Source organism: Theropithecus gelada, chromosome 12 (assembly GCF_003255815.1).
Source record: "Theropithecus gelada isolate Dixy chromosome 12, Tgel_1.0, whole genome shotgun sequence".
Lineage (NCBI taxonomy): Eukaryota > Metazoa > Chordata > Mammalia > Primates > Cercopithecidae > Theropithecus > Theropithecus gelada.
In genome coordinates this window covers 66,670,234-66,683,788 of record NC_037680.1, presented here as the reverse complement: position 1 = coordinate 66,683,788, position 13,555 = coordinate 66,670,234, and the positions used below count along the sequence as shown (strand labels likewise).

General features: G+C 39.0%; 1 protein-coding gene across 5 annotated transcripts in view; it reads right to left on the bottom strand.

The window, feature by feature from the left end:
* C12H2orf88 (chromosome 12 C2orf88 homolog) overlaps positions 1-13,555 on the bottom strand; it is a 342,050-nt gene that overhangs the window by 55,812 nt on the left and 272,683 nt on the right. The window contains exon 1 of one of the 5 annotated variants that reach the window (XM_025403895.1): positions 5,137-5,249. The exons of 3 other annotated variants lie outside the window; for them this stretch is intronic. The gene's annotated coding sequence lies outside the window, so the exon portion shown is untranslated. Of the gene's footprint in view, positions 1-5,136; positions 5,250-13,555 lie in introns of those variants that run through there. One more of the 5 variants, XM_025403901.1, reaches the window with a different exon arrangement.

Here is a 13,555-nt window from a genome sequence, read left to right as displayed (position 1 = left end):
TTAGTATAAAAATGGGTGGCATTGCAGATTCCCAGAAATCTCCACCTTTTTCCAGGAATTTTCATGAATATTCCACCCCTTGGTTAAGGAAACACATAAAGGTAGCAGCCCCAAACCCCCTTGTGGGTGACTCTCTCGAGTACACCCACACTCCCTTTTATTGAGGGTGTACTTTTCTCTTTGCAATTAATCTGTGTAACCTTCACTATTTTCTGAGTTGTCCTTGAATTCATTCTTGCGATGGTATCAAGAGCCTGCACAGTGGCTGCAGTCAAGGTCCCACCAGCATTTGGGGACCTCCCCCAGCCCATTAGTATCAAAAGTACCAGTTCGTTAGCCTCAAAGCAACCCTTCACAACTTGGCTTTCTTTTCACCTCATTTCTTACCACTGTGGAGGCCTACAAGTTTACTGGCATATAAGATTTCACAGGTAGGGAAGCCTCTGGTCCAGGGAAGCTCCAAGAGTGGCCCCTTGGAATTGTGGATGTCAAGGAGTTCTGAAGTGGTAACACTGGTGAGCTAATCAAAGTGTGGTGGCAAGAGTTTGGGTAGAGAGCAAAACTGTGACCCAGGTACATTATACTTCATAAATACTGGAAAGCAAGGCCCATGTGAATATAACTTCATTTAACAAGCAAGTATTGTGTTCCAAGCACTGTCCTCAGAGATCTTTTAATTGCATAAATGATATTACACCTTTACTTAAAATCATTGCTTCTCATGACATTTTAAATGGAAGTAATGAAACTGTGCCACAAAGAGTTAAAGAAGCCCATAACTAAAAGAAAGTCTTGAGTTTGCAGGATGGCAGATAAGAGAAACAGCTTGCTGAAACACTGAAATTCCCTCCACTTGTAAGATAATGAAGCCGGCTGAAATCAGTTGGAACCAATATGACCGATTGGAGTCTGCACAGAACAAGCCTGCTGACATCACCTGAATTTCCACTGCATGTTTCATACTAACTCGCTCTTGAATATGCACATGGGACCCATGAAGTAGCATGAAGAGGTAACTGCACATGCCTGAGGACTTTCCAGACCTCACCTTTCCTTCCGCCAATCACCTGCTAATCCCAGAATCCTCCCACTAAACCCTTTTAAATAAAATTCTTGCCTTAAAATCAGCATGAGGAGAAAGATTTGAGCTTGACTTGTGTCTCTTGTGAGTCAACTTGCAATATAAAGCTTTTCTCAAAAACCGGGTATCATATTATTGGCTTCTAGCACATTGGGCAGCAAGCCCCCTTTACTCAACAACAGTAAAACTCCTTTGATATGGTTTGGCTGTGTCCCCACCCAAGTGTGATCTTGCATTGTAGTTCCCATAATCCCCACATGTCATGGGAGAGACTCCGTGGGAAGTAACTGAATCATGGGGGTGGTTACTCCCATGCTGCTGTTTTCTTGATAGTGAATGAGTTCTCATGAGATCTGATGGTTTTACAAGGGGTTTTTCCCTCTTTGCTCAGCAGTGCTCCTTGCTGCCACCATATGAAAAAGGATGTGCTTGCTTCTTCCACCATGATTGTAAGTTTCCTGAGGCCTCCCCAGCCCTGCAGAATTGTGAGCCAATTAAACCTCTTTTCTTTATAAATTACCCAGTCTCAGGTATTTCTTCACAGCAGTGTGAGAAGAGACTAATATAGTAAACTGGTACCAGTAGAGTGGGGTGCTGCTATAAGGATACCTAAAAATGTGGAAGCAACTTTGAAACTGTGTAACAGGCAGAGGTTGGAACAATTTGGAGGGTTCCAAAGAAGACAGGAAAATAAGGAAAAGTTTGGAGCTTCCCAGAGACTTGGAAAGCTCAGAAGACAGGAAGATGTGGGAATGTTTGGAACTTCCTACATTTACTGAATGGCCTTGACCAAAATACTGATAGTGATATAGACAATGAAGTCCAGGCTGAGGTGGTCTCAGAGGGAGATAAGAAACTTGTTGGGAATTGGAGTAAAGGTCACACTTGCTATGCTTTAGCAAACAGACAGCTGGCATTTTGCCTCTGCCTTAGAGATCTGCAGAACATTGAACTTGGGAGAGATGATGTAGGGTATCTGGCAGAAGAAGTTTCTAAGTGGCAAAGTGTTCAAGAAGAAGCAGAGCATAAAAATTTGGAAAATTTGCAGGCTGACAATGTGATAGAAAAGAAAAACACATTTTCTGGGCAGAAATTTAAGCCCGTTGCAGAAATTTGCATAAGTAATGAGGAGCCAAATGTTAATCCCCAAGACAATGGGAAAAATGTCTCCAGGTTATGTCAGAGACCTTCACAGCAGCCCCTCCCATCACAGGCCTGGAGGCCTAGGAGGAAAAAATGGTTTCATGGGCCAGGTCCAGGGCTTCCCTGCTGTATGCAGCCTCAGGACTTGGTGCCCTGTGTCACAGCCATAGCTAAAAGGGGCCAAGGTACAGTTTGGCCATGGCTTCATAGGGTGCAAGCTCCAAGCCTTGGCAGCTTCCACATGGTGTTGAGCCTGCAGGTGCACAGAAGTCAAGGATTGAGGTTTGGGAACCTCTGCCTAGATTTCAGAAGATGCCCGAATGTCCAAATAGAAGTGTGCTGCAGGAATGGAGCCCTTGTGGAGAACCTCTGCTAGGGCAGTGCAGAAGGGAAATGTGGCATGGGAGCCCACACTGAGATCCCACTGGGGCACTTCCTAGTGGAGCTGTGAGGGGTCCTCTAGACCCCAGAATGGTAGATCCACAGATAGCTTGGACCGTGCACCTGGAAAAGCCACAGACACCCAACAGCAGCCCATGAAAGCAGCCAGGAGGGGGCTATACCCTGCAAAGCCACAGGGGTAGATCTACCCAAGACAATGGGAACCCACCTCTTATATCAGTGTGACCCAGAGGACATGGAATCAAAGGAGATCATTGTAGAGCTTTAAGATCTGACTGACCCACTGGATTTCAGACTTGTGTGGGGTCTGTAGCCCTTTTGTTTTGGCCAATTTCTCCCATTTTGGATAGGTGTATTTACCCAATGCCTGTACCTCCATAGTATCTAGGAAGTAACTAACTTGCTTTTGATTTTACAGGCTCATAGATGGAAGGGACTTGCCTTGTCTCAGATGAGACTTTGGACTTGGACATTTGGGTTAATGATAGAATGAGTTAAGATATTGGGGGACTGTTAGGAAGGCATGATTGTGTTTTGAAATGTGACAACAAGAGATTTGGGAGGGGCTGGGGGTGGAATGATATGGTTTGGCTGTGTCTGCACTCAAATGTCATCTTGAATTGTAGTTCCCATATCCTCCACATGTTGTGGGAGGTAATTGAATCATGGGGGTGGTTACCTCTATGCTGCTGTTTTTGTGATAGTGAATGAGTTTTCATGAGATCTGATGGTTTTATAAGGGGCTTTTCCCTCTTTGCTTGGCACTACTCCTTGCTGCCACCATGCAAAGAACAATGTGTTTGCTTCCTCTTCTGCCATGATTGTAGGTGTCCTGAGGCCTCCCAGCCCTGAAGAACTGTGAGTCAATTAAACCTCTTTCCTTTATAAATTACTCAGCCTCAGGTATTTCTTCGCAGCAGTGTGAGAATGGACTAATATAGCCTTCATATTCAGGTCCCATAAATTCTGCCCCAGCCTACATCTCTGACTGCACTCTGTAACACCTCTCCCTTTCATAATGGCCTTTTTTCATTATCTAGAAAGTGCCAAGCTGCCTTATGTCTGTAATGCCCTCTATCCTTTGCTCCTTTGCCTAAATCCTACTTATCCTTCTATTGTAACTTTAAATGTTACCTCCTAACCAAGCCTTTCTCCTAACCAGCTCACCACCATCTAAATTTTACTTCCAATTAAACACTTGATATATTTTCTTTCATATCAGATTTTCTCATTGTGTTTATGTATTTACTTGTTTAAAGAAGATTTTATTCCCCTCATGAAACTACAAGCTTCATGAGAGTAGGAATTACTTGTTTTGTTGAGTACTTTAAAAAGTGCCTGGCACATAGTAATCCACAAAGGCTTGTGAAAAGAATGTATCAATTTAATCCTCGTAACAACTTTGCCAAATGATATTGTTATCCTTCTTTTCAGATGTGGAAATTGAGGCTCAGAAAGGTTAATATCTCCAAATAAGGGTCTATATCCAAATCCTATGCTCTTAAGTCATATATTGTCTCCCAAATGAAGACAGGCTTCTCGTGAAAATGGCCTAGAAGTGGCATAGGGAGCTAAAGATGATAAAACCTATCTCTTGGCTTTGGCTTATGAGGTATGGACAAAGAACAGCCTCTGTTGGAGGGAACTGAAAATGAAGGTCCTTGGGGTTCCAATTTTAAAAGATGTGATGGAGTGCCCTGTGAAAAGGTTGAGGGCACAGAGGAAGTGGGTTTACAGATAAATAGGAATGAGTTAGGAGACTGGACAGCTGTAAGAAAATGAGCAAGGAGAGTAGATGAGACTTCTCGGCAGCCATGGGGATAAAAGGATGAATGCATGGTTGACTGAATGCAAGTGTACACTTAAGTATTTAGTGACTGTGTGAACAAGAAGCTTGGACAGAATTAGAGGAGCTGAACTGCCTAGGAGTATCAGGAAGTACTCAAACAGTATTAGGCTATAGTACTTACTGTATACTCCTTCAATTTTTGTGAGCACTATTCTCCCTGGAGGGACTTCTACTCCACTAATGTGGCCCATCTGCTCCTTATCAAGTTCTGGCATAACCTCTAGTTACTCTACCATCTACTGCTTCACTTCTGTTAACTTAGCTCTATCGTGCTGCAAAGGTCAGGGGCAAGAAAATAAATCATGATCAGTAGGGAAAGTAGTAACTACACAAAGAGGGCCAGGAATGAATTTTTCAGAGGATGAGTTAAAAGTTTCTGAAGCATGTTTCATACCACCTCTTACACTCTCAGTAGTAGGTAGAAACCTGGGTGTAGTCCTAGACCACTTAAAAATGTGCTAGAGTTTAGGCCTAAAAGGAATGGACATCAATGGTTTTTAAAAACATGAAAGTACCCAACTTCAGACATATATTCCATTATAGTTAAAAAGCTGTATACTTTTTACATTCAGAGATGGGTAAAAAGTGAGGGTTTAGTGTGTCAATCACTAAAAAGCAAAATATTTAGTACTGCCTTAAGAGTTGCTAAGAAAAACTGTACCTTACAACTGGAATCCAAATAATCCAAAACAGATGTAAAGTATGTAGAAATAGGCTGATAGCTCCTGAATGATGACAACAGCTGGCTCCCAGCCACTCTGCCTAGAAACAGTTGCTAGGCAGCATGAGATTTGCTCACAAATGCACTTTTCACCCAATAATCAGTATTATAACACACATGCCACTCTCCAGTTTTTCTGCTCCTGTGTAGTTTAAAGGCAAAAGACTCTGGTAAATATTATTTATGAAGGCTAATGGTCTCAGGGACAGTAAACCAGGCTAGGCTATTTCCTGCACAAAAAGATGAAGACCTTTGTCTTCTAGGTCTAGGAGTGCTTTAGAAAAGTCTGAAAGCTACATATTTCATTTGTTCTTAATTTATTTCAGGCTGAGTATAAATGTTATCTAGGGACCAGGATAATGAAATAATAGAGCTGAAACTTACTCTCTTTCAAGTTCTTTTTTTGGTTCACAAAAAGCCAATACTGCAAACCATTTCATTTAAATTCATTTAAAACATATCTAGGTAGACAGAATTTGAGAATTTGAACTATACAAAGGAAACAAAGATATAATCATTCCAGAATTTTAAAGTTTTCCTTTGTTTTATATTTTCTTACTGCTCATCAAATATTTGAAGTTCAAATTTTTATAGATTCAACCATTTTCCACACAAAATTGACATTAGGATAAAGCAAAGCTGGATTGCCTAGCTTATGGATGATATGGATGACATAATATGACAATTTTGAAAGTTTGATGCTAGTAATGTGCTCAACAATACAAAAAATAAAAGGTAAACATATGATTGTCCCTGTTCTGAATGAAGTGCATTCTGCTACATCAACACATTTACTGGAAGTACTACCTTCAACACTTCCAAAAGCAATCTTTTCCTCAAAGGAGCTTTTACCATATTCCCATTTTTGCCAAAAGCACCTGGTCCTTCAGACTTAAATCTTAGAGTCATAATTGCTTCCTGCACTACATATTCTCCAAAATCTAATAACCAAATCTTGGTTCGTATCCTTTTTACTTTCTCTTCTACTAACCCATTCCATCTACTAATGCTTTTCTGTATTTACTTTATTCTATTTTCCAGAAAAGAATAAAATTTCTCTATTTCTCATAGTTTAATGTGGGAGATTGGTCAGAGTGGTGGGAGAAACTATAGGGAAAGGAGCAGGCCTTCTGAAAGGTCCGAAGGCTCTGGCTCTGTATGGCTTTGGGGGAGAATAGCTGAAGGCAGCTGTTCTCTGACCCTGAGGCAGAGGGCAAGGAGTAGGTACAAGGAAGTGTAGGGGAATTTATCTGAAACAGGCTTGTTTACTTATGTTGTCCAGAAACCAACCTTTGATCATCTGCGTGCGTGACTGCTCCCTAAAAGTGGGAACAATAATGTTAATTACCTGCAGATTGTGTTTGCTCCAGGCTTTTGGCATTATGTCTGTGCTGAACGAAGCAAGCAGCTCCAGCTTATGGAGACTACTCACTCTTGGGCTGCTAGTGCCGGGCAGTCCCCTAGCTGCTCTTACACTTCATACCTGTGTCTGAGTACTCCTTTCATCCATTGCTTGGCCAGGGTCTGTGGGATGGACCTGGCAGTTAAAGCTAACATTTTTAAGTTTGGAATTAAGATGATTCAATCTTAGCCCCTTAGCTGCCTAACAAACTTTCTGATTCTAGCCACTCTATCCCTTCCTCAAAATTCCTGGCACATAGTAGACACCCATATATTTATTTGTTCACATGTAGTAGACACCCATATATTTACTGGTTCCTTAGAAGGAAGACACCAAATAAATACATCGTTGTCTACTACATGCCAGGAATTTTTGTTTCACCTGGAATGCCCCTAATGCTTTTGTTTCTAATCAGTCTCAAATTTAGTTACCCCATAAAACTGTTCTAAATTCCCACTTTCTCCATGGCACTTTCCTCACTCTTTCAAACTCATACTAATGATGAGAATGCTCCAACTAGTATCTTTCAAGTAAATTGGCATCTTCATGTGTTCTAGAATGCTAGTCAATCAAGAATCTTAAATTATGAAGAGTTCATGTTTGTATAGTGCTTATTCTGTACCAAGCACTATTCTACATACTTTACATCTATTACATTTAAATATCACGACTTCTTGAAATAGATACTATTATAATCTCTATTTTTCAAATGAGGAAATTGGAGCATGGAGATGCTATATGATCTGCCCAAGGTCACACAGTAAGCAGTAGAGCTGGGACTCAAACTCAGACAACACTGGTTTCAGAACCCATGCTCTAAACCAATAATCCTTATTATGAGTTCCTTCCAGTTTTAAAATTTCTACACATTATTTGGCCAACCCCATCATTTGACTGAAGAGAAACCAAGGAGGAGAGAGATTCAGTGACCTGCTGAAAGTTGCATAACACAGAATTTTTCAAAATTTAGTGTGCATATAAATCACGCAGAGATCTTTAAAAATGCATACTCTAATTGAATAGGTATAGGATGAAGGCTGAGATTCTACATTCCAAACAAGCTCCCACATGATACTGATTTTACAAACCATGTTCCACACCTTGAGTAGCAAGAACAAAGGGAAATGCTAGCTGAGACTGGAACTCAGTTCTGATTTACAGCATCCAGTGCATCTGGTACAGTAGGTAGGAGGGAGAAAATGTGAGTGAGAAGTTACTGGGAAAAAATCTACCTCATTTTCAATCACCCTAAATTTATTCATGCCGAAATAGATAACAAATTCACCTTTTAGTAATCCAAATACTAAACATAAAAAAGTTGCTTAAAATGTTTTTGATTATTAAAGTAGTGACAAATGAATAGTAAATAAGATGCCTTCAATGAAGACTCTGTTAAAATTTTAAATCCTGAAAGTTCCTGAAATTTAAATGATCCCATAGCTTTGAAGAGTTATAATATCAATAATTCTCCTTATAGGAATATATCATAATAAATGCTCCAAACAAAGAAAAATATTTATGCACACTGATACTTATCACTGTTCATAATCATTTATAAACAACTGTAACCAACTTCAGTATTTAACAATATAGAATAGTAATACAGAAAGATGCACCCTTGGGAAAACATAGATTAACAAAATAGATCTAATTTAACTTAACAGAAGGATAAATTAAAACACACACATTTAAAGTTAACTTCCCTGCAGAGACTTAAATAACCATTGGTGATCTGGGAATAGGAAATAAGCTTCTTATTTTTAAATCCATCCTATTTCACTATGCCTTTTAAAATTTAAGAATTTTCTAAAAATATTAAAGGTTTTATTACTGGCTTCTGTGTAAATAATTACAAGATGTAATGGTTATAATAACCTTATGACATTAAGTATTAAACTAAAAGATACCCATGTTATAAATACATTTTTAAATCATTCAACACCTTTGGTAATAAATAAATTTATTACCAAATAAAGGTATTACATAAATACATTTTTAAGAGCATTTAATAAAATACCAATAATTGATAAACTTAAACCAACCAGTTCTATGTTAATACTTTCTCAATTTGTATAGTTTATTTTAAAGCTATATCCCACAAAGCATCATTCAATAAAACTATTGCATCCCTGGTCCCAGGAGTAACATCAATTTCTAGCAGGGTTCACCTTTAACAGTAGTATTTTATATTTTCAATGAACAAGACCCCATATAAGTTCAAACAACTTTCCTATGTACTGTGTCTTCTAATTCTGTTTTTAGTTCATGGATTTCATTTGTACACTCTCACTAACCAGTCCTAATGCTACAACTATTTTTTAAAAATTGACAAAAATTATATATATTTATGGTGTACAACATGATGTTTTGAAGTATGTATACATTGTGGAATGGCTAAATTAAGCTAATTAACATATGTATTACCTCATGTATTTGTGATGAAAACACTTAAAATCTACTCTCTAAGCAAATTTCAAGTATATGATACCTTTTATTAAATACAATCACCATAATGTACAAGAAATCTCTTGAATTTATTTCTCATAACTGAAATTTTGTGTCCTTGACCAACATTTCCCCAATATCCACTTTCTACAACCCCAGACCCAGGCAGCCACCATTCTGCTCTCTGCTTCTATGAGTTCAGCTCTCCTAGAGTCCACATTTAAGTGAGATCATGTGGTTTTTGTGTTTCTGTGCCTAGCTTATTTCACTTAACATAATATCTTCAAGGTTTATCCATGTGATTGCAAATGGGAAGACTATCTTCTTTTTTTAAGGCTGAATAGCATCCATTCATCTGTTGATGGACACTTAGGTTGAATCCACATCTTGGTTATTGTGAACAGTGCTCAATGAACATAGGGGTGCAGATATCCCACCAACATACTTTCCTTTGCTGGATCATATGGTAGATCTATTTTTTGAGGAACCTTCATACTGCTTTTCATGCTAACTTACATTCCCAGGAACAGTATATAACAGTTCCCTTACCTTCCACACTTACTCATCTTTTTGATAATAGCCATCCTGATAGGTGTCAGGTGATATCTTATTAGAGTTTTAATTTGAATTTCCCTGATGATTAATGATGTTGAGCTTTCTTTTTTTCATATACCTGTTTGGTCATTCATATGTCTGTTTTGAGAAATATCTATTCAGGTTCATTTGCCTTTTTTTTTTTTTTTTTTTTAAGATGGAGTCTCACTCTGTCGCCCAGGCTAGAGTGCAGTGTTGTGATCTTGGCTCACTGCAAGCTCCACCTCCTGGGTTCATGCTATTCTCCTGCCTCAGCCTCCTGAGTAGCTGGGACTACAGGTGCCCACCACCATGCCCAGCTAATTTTTTTTGTGTGTTTTTAGTAGAGATGGGGTTTCACCATGTTAGCCAGGATGGTCTTGATCTCCTGACCTCGTAATCTGCCCACCTTGGCCTCCCAAAGTGCTGGGATTACAGGCCTTTTGCACATTTTTTAATTGGCTTATTTGCTTTCTTGCTATTGAATTGTTTGAGTTGCTTATATATTTTAGATATTGACCCCTTATCAGATGCATGATTTGCAAATATTTTCACCCATTCTGTAAGTTATCTTTTCACTCTGTTGATTACTTCCTTTATGTGCAGAGCTTTTTAGTTTGATGTAATCTCATTTGTCTATTTTTGCTTTTGTTGCCTGTGCTTTTAAGGTCATCTCCAAAAAAATCATCCCCCAAAGCAATGTCGTAGAGCTTTCCCCCTGTGTTTTTTCCTAGTAGTTTTGCAGTTTCAGATCTTATGTTTAAGTGTGTTTCATCTATTTTGAGTTGATTTTTTATATGGTGTGATCTAAGGGTCTGATTTCATTCTTCTGCATGTGGATATTCAGTTTTCCCTACACTATTTATTGAAGAGATTGTTCTTTCTCCCATTGTGTATGCTTGACATCTTTGTCAAAAATAAATTAACTATAAAGGCGTGGATTTATTTCTGGGCTGTCTATTCTGTGTCTGTTTTTAATGTCAGTACCATGCTGTTTTGATTACTGTAGCCTCATATTATGTTTTGAAATCAGACAGTGTGATGCCTCCAGCTTTGTTCTTTTTGCTCAAGATTGCATTAACTCTTCAGGGTCTTTTGTGGTTCCATACAAATTTTAGTATTATTTTTTCTATTTCTGTGAAAATTGTCATTGGAATATTGATAGGGATTATGTTGAACCTGTAGATCACTTTGTAATATGGACATTTAACAACATTAGTTCTCCTAATCCATGAACACAAGATATCTTTCTGTGTCTTCGATTTATTTCATAATGTTTTATAGCTTTCAGTGTACAGATCTTTCACCTCTTTGATTAAATTTCTTCCTATTTTTTGGTAGCTACTGTAAATTGGTTTTCTGGATTTTCTTCAGATATCTCATTGTTAGTATACAGAAATGCTATAATTTTTTATATGTTGATTCTGTATCCTGCAAAATAACTTAATTTATTTTTTAGTGCAAATTTTGTTTTGGTGGAGTCTTTAAGGTTTTCTATATGTGAGACTGTTGTGATATAGAAAAACCCGAGTGTTTTTCCTACTCTCTACTTTCACACAGTCACTCAACACCTCTGACGTCAGATGTGTGGATATTTTTTTCCTCTACATACCAAGCAATTTTCTGGCAGATTCTGTGGCAGACACCAGCTCTAATTCAGTTTAATTCTGATACTGTCCCACAGGAGATAGTATCAGATCCCACAGGTTAAGGATTTGATCCTACAAGACTGCCCCAACTTCAGATGCTGACTGCAGACCCCAGGCTGTGGCCTGATCAACTGACTATAAATTGGAGTTCCAATGACTCCCACCTTGAATTCTATTAGTTTGCTGGAGCAGCTCACAGAACTTGGGGAAACACTATATTTACCTCCACTCATTTACTATAAAGAAAGGATACAAAGAGCCAGATGGAAGAGATGCATAAGGTAAGGTATGTGGGAAGGCACATGGAGCTCCCATACCCTCTCAAGTTACTTCACCTTCCAGGAACCTCCACTATCCATTCTGCTATCCAGAAGCAGTTCCCCAAACCCCATAGTTCAGGGATTTTTATGAAGGTTTCATCATGTATGTATAATCAATTATTAACTCCATTTCCAGCCTCTCTTCCCTTTCCTGATAATGGGGAATAGAGGAGTGAAAGCTCCAATCTTATAACTATGGCTTAGTCTTTCTGGTGACCACTGCCCACCTAGGAGCCCACTAAGAGTTGCCCCATTAGAACAAAAGATGCTCCTATCACCCTGGAAACTACAAGGGATACTTAGGATTGCTGTGTCAGGAACCAGGGTCAAAGACCAAATATTAGAACAAAAGATTCTCCTAGCATCCCTATCACTCAGGAACTTACAAGGATTTTAGGAGCCCTGTTCCAGGGAATGGGGGCAGAGACCAATACATATATTTCTTATAATTTCACAGCCTTCACTCTGGTCTCCGGCCATGGACCCCTTACAGCAAAATGATCATATCTATCTGAGCATTTATATTTAGTGTCACAGTTATACGACAGATATAGCAAATACCTAACATTTGGAGAACCCAGTGTAGGGTAGGGGTAGATTTAAAGAAACAATGAATTTTCCCTAAAAATCCATTATATACAGTTTCATATTCTGGCCCCAATTTGCTTATTCTCTTTCTCTGTTGATCTACCGCTGTTTGTACCTTATGATAAACTTGTGCAGAACTATTTAGCATAGGAATAAACTGATGGCTAGCTAGATCCAGGTCCTTCTCAAGCCAGTCATTTTCTATAGATATTACATCCTAAGGAGGCTTTACTTCAATCTCTCTGTACATTTTTTTTTTTTTTTTCTTTTCCCGAGACGGAGTCTCGCTCTGTCGCCCAGACTGGAGTGCAGTGGCGGGATCTCAGCTCACTGCAAGCTCCGCCTCCCGGGTTCACGCCATTCTCCTGCCTCAGCCTCCCGAGTAGCTGGGACTACAGGCACCTGCCACCTCGCCCGGCGAGTTTTTTGTATTTTTTACTAGAGACGTGGTTTCACCGTGTTAGCCAGGATGGTCTCAATGTCCTGACCTCGTGATCCGCCCGTCTCAGCCTCCCAAAGTGCTGGGATTACAGGCTTCAGCCACCGCACCCGGCCTCTCTGTACATTTGATCATCAATACGGTATTATCCTAAGACTTATTTACATGAGGTAGTTGAATCTTACCAACAACACCTATATTCCACTATACTGCAGGGGCAGCAGAAGAAAACCAGCATGATTTAGCTTTTAAAAATTTTTTTGCACTGCAACTACTCTATGTATCTACTAAATTAGAAACTTGCATCTAACTAAAATGATATGTTTGAATATGGCTGGCTTGATGAATGAAAAGATTAGAATTTGATGTTCTCTGTCTCCAATGTGTCTTCCTCCTTATTTGTTCCCAACATCTAACTTTCAATTCTAGTATTAGAAAATTTCCAGGTCAAGGCTTTTTCCCCAGTTAAAATTCAAATACCTTAGAGACACTAAGACCTAGTCATCAATTATTACACTCCCTCTTTGAGAAATTGAGAAGGAATTTCAGTAGACGGGTGAGAAAAAAATACCTGGAATGAATGATAAGAGTACTAGTTATAAAAACAGTTTATAAAATCTCTCTGTATGATCTGTGATAGGTCACTTAGCCTCCCCTGGTTTCAGTTTGTTCATCTGTAATATGAAAAAATTGAACTAGAAGTCTATTCCTGTTGTAACATACTACATCTTCAGGCCCCAAACTCAGCCCCATTTACAAGAATGAATAAGCATAGTAAAATAGAAGAGGGCCCCTGTAAACCAAGTAACCACAAGATAGAAAAACATCCTGGGCTGGATGGGAAGGGATCTCTTAAAAGGAGGAGAGGCACTCAGAGGAAGAAGAAGGACAGAGAAGGTTCACAGTCATACCTAGAGCCAGTTCTCTTTAGAGATAGGTCTAT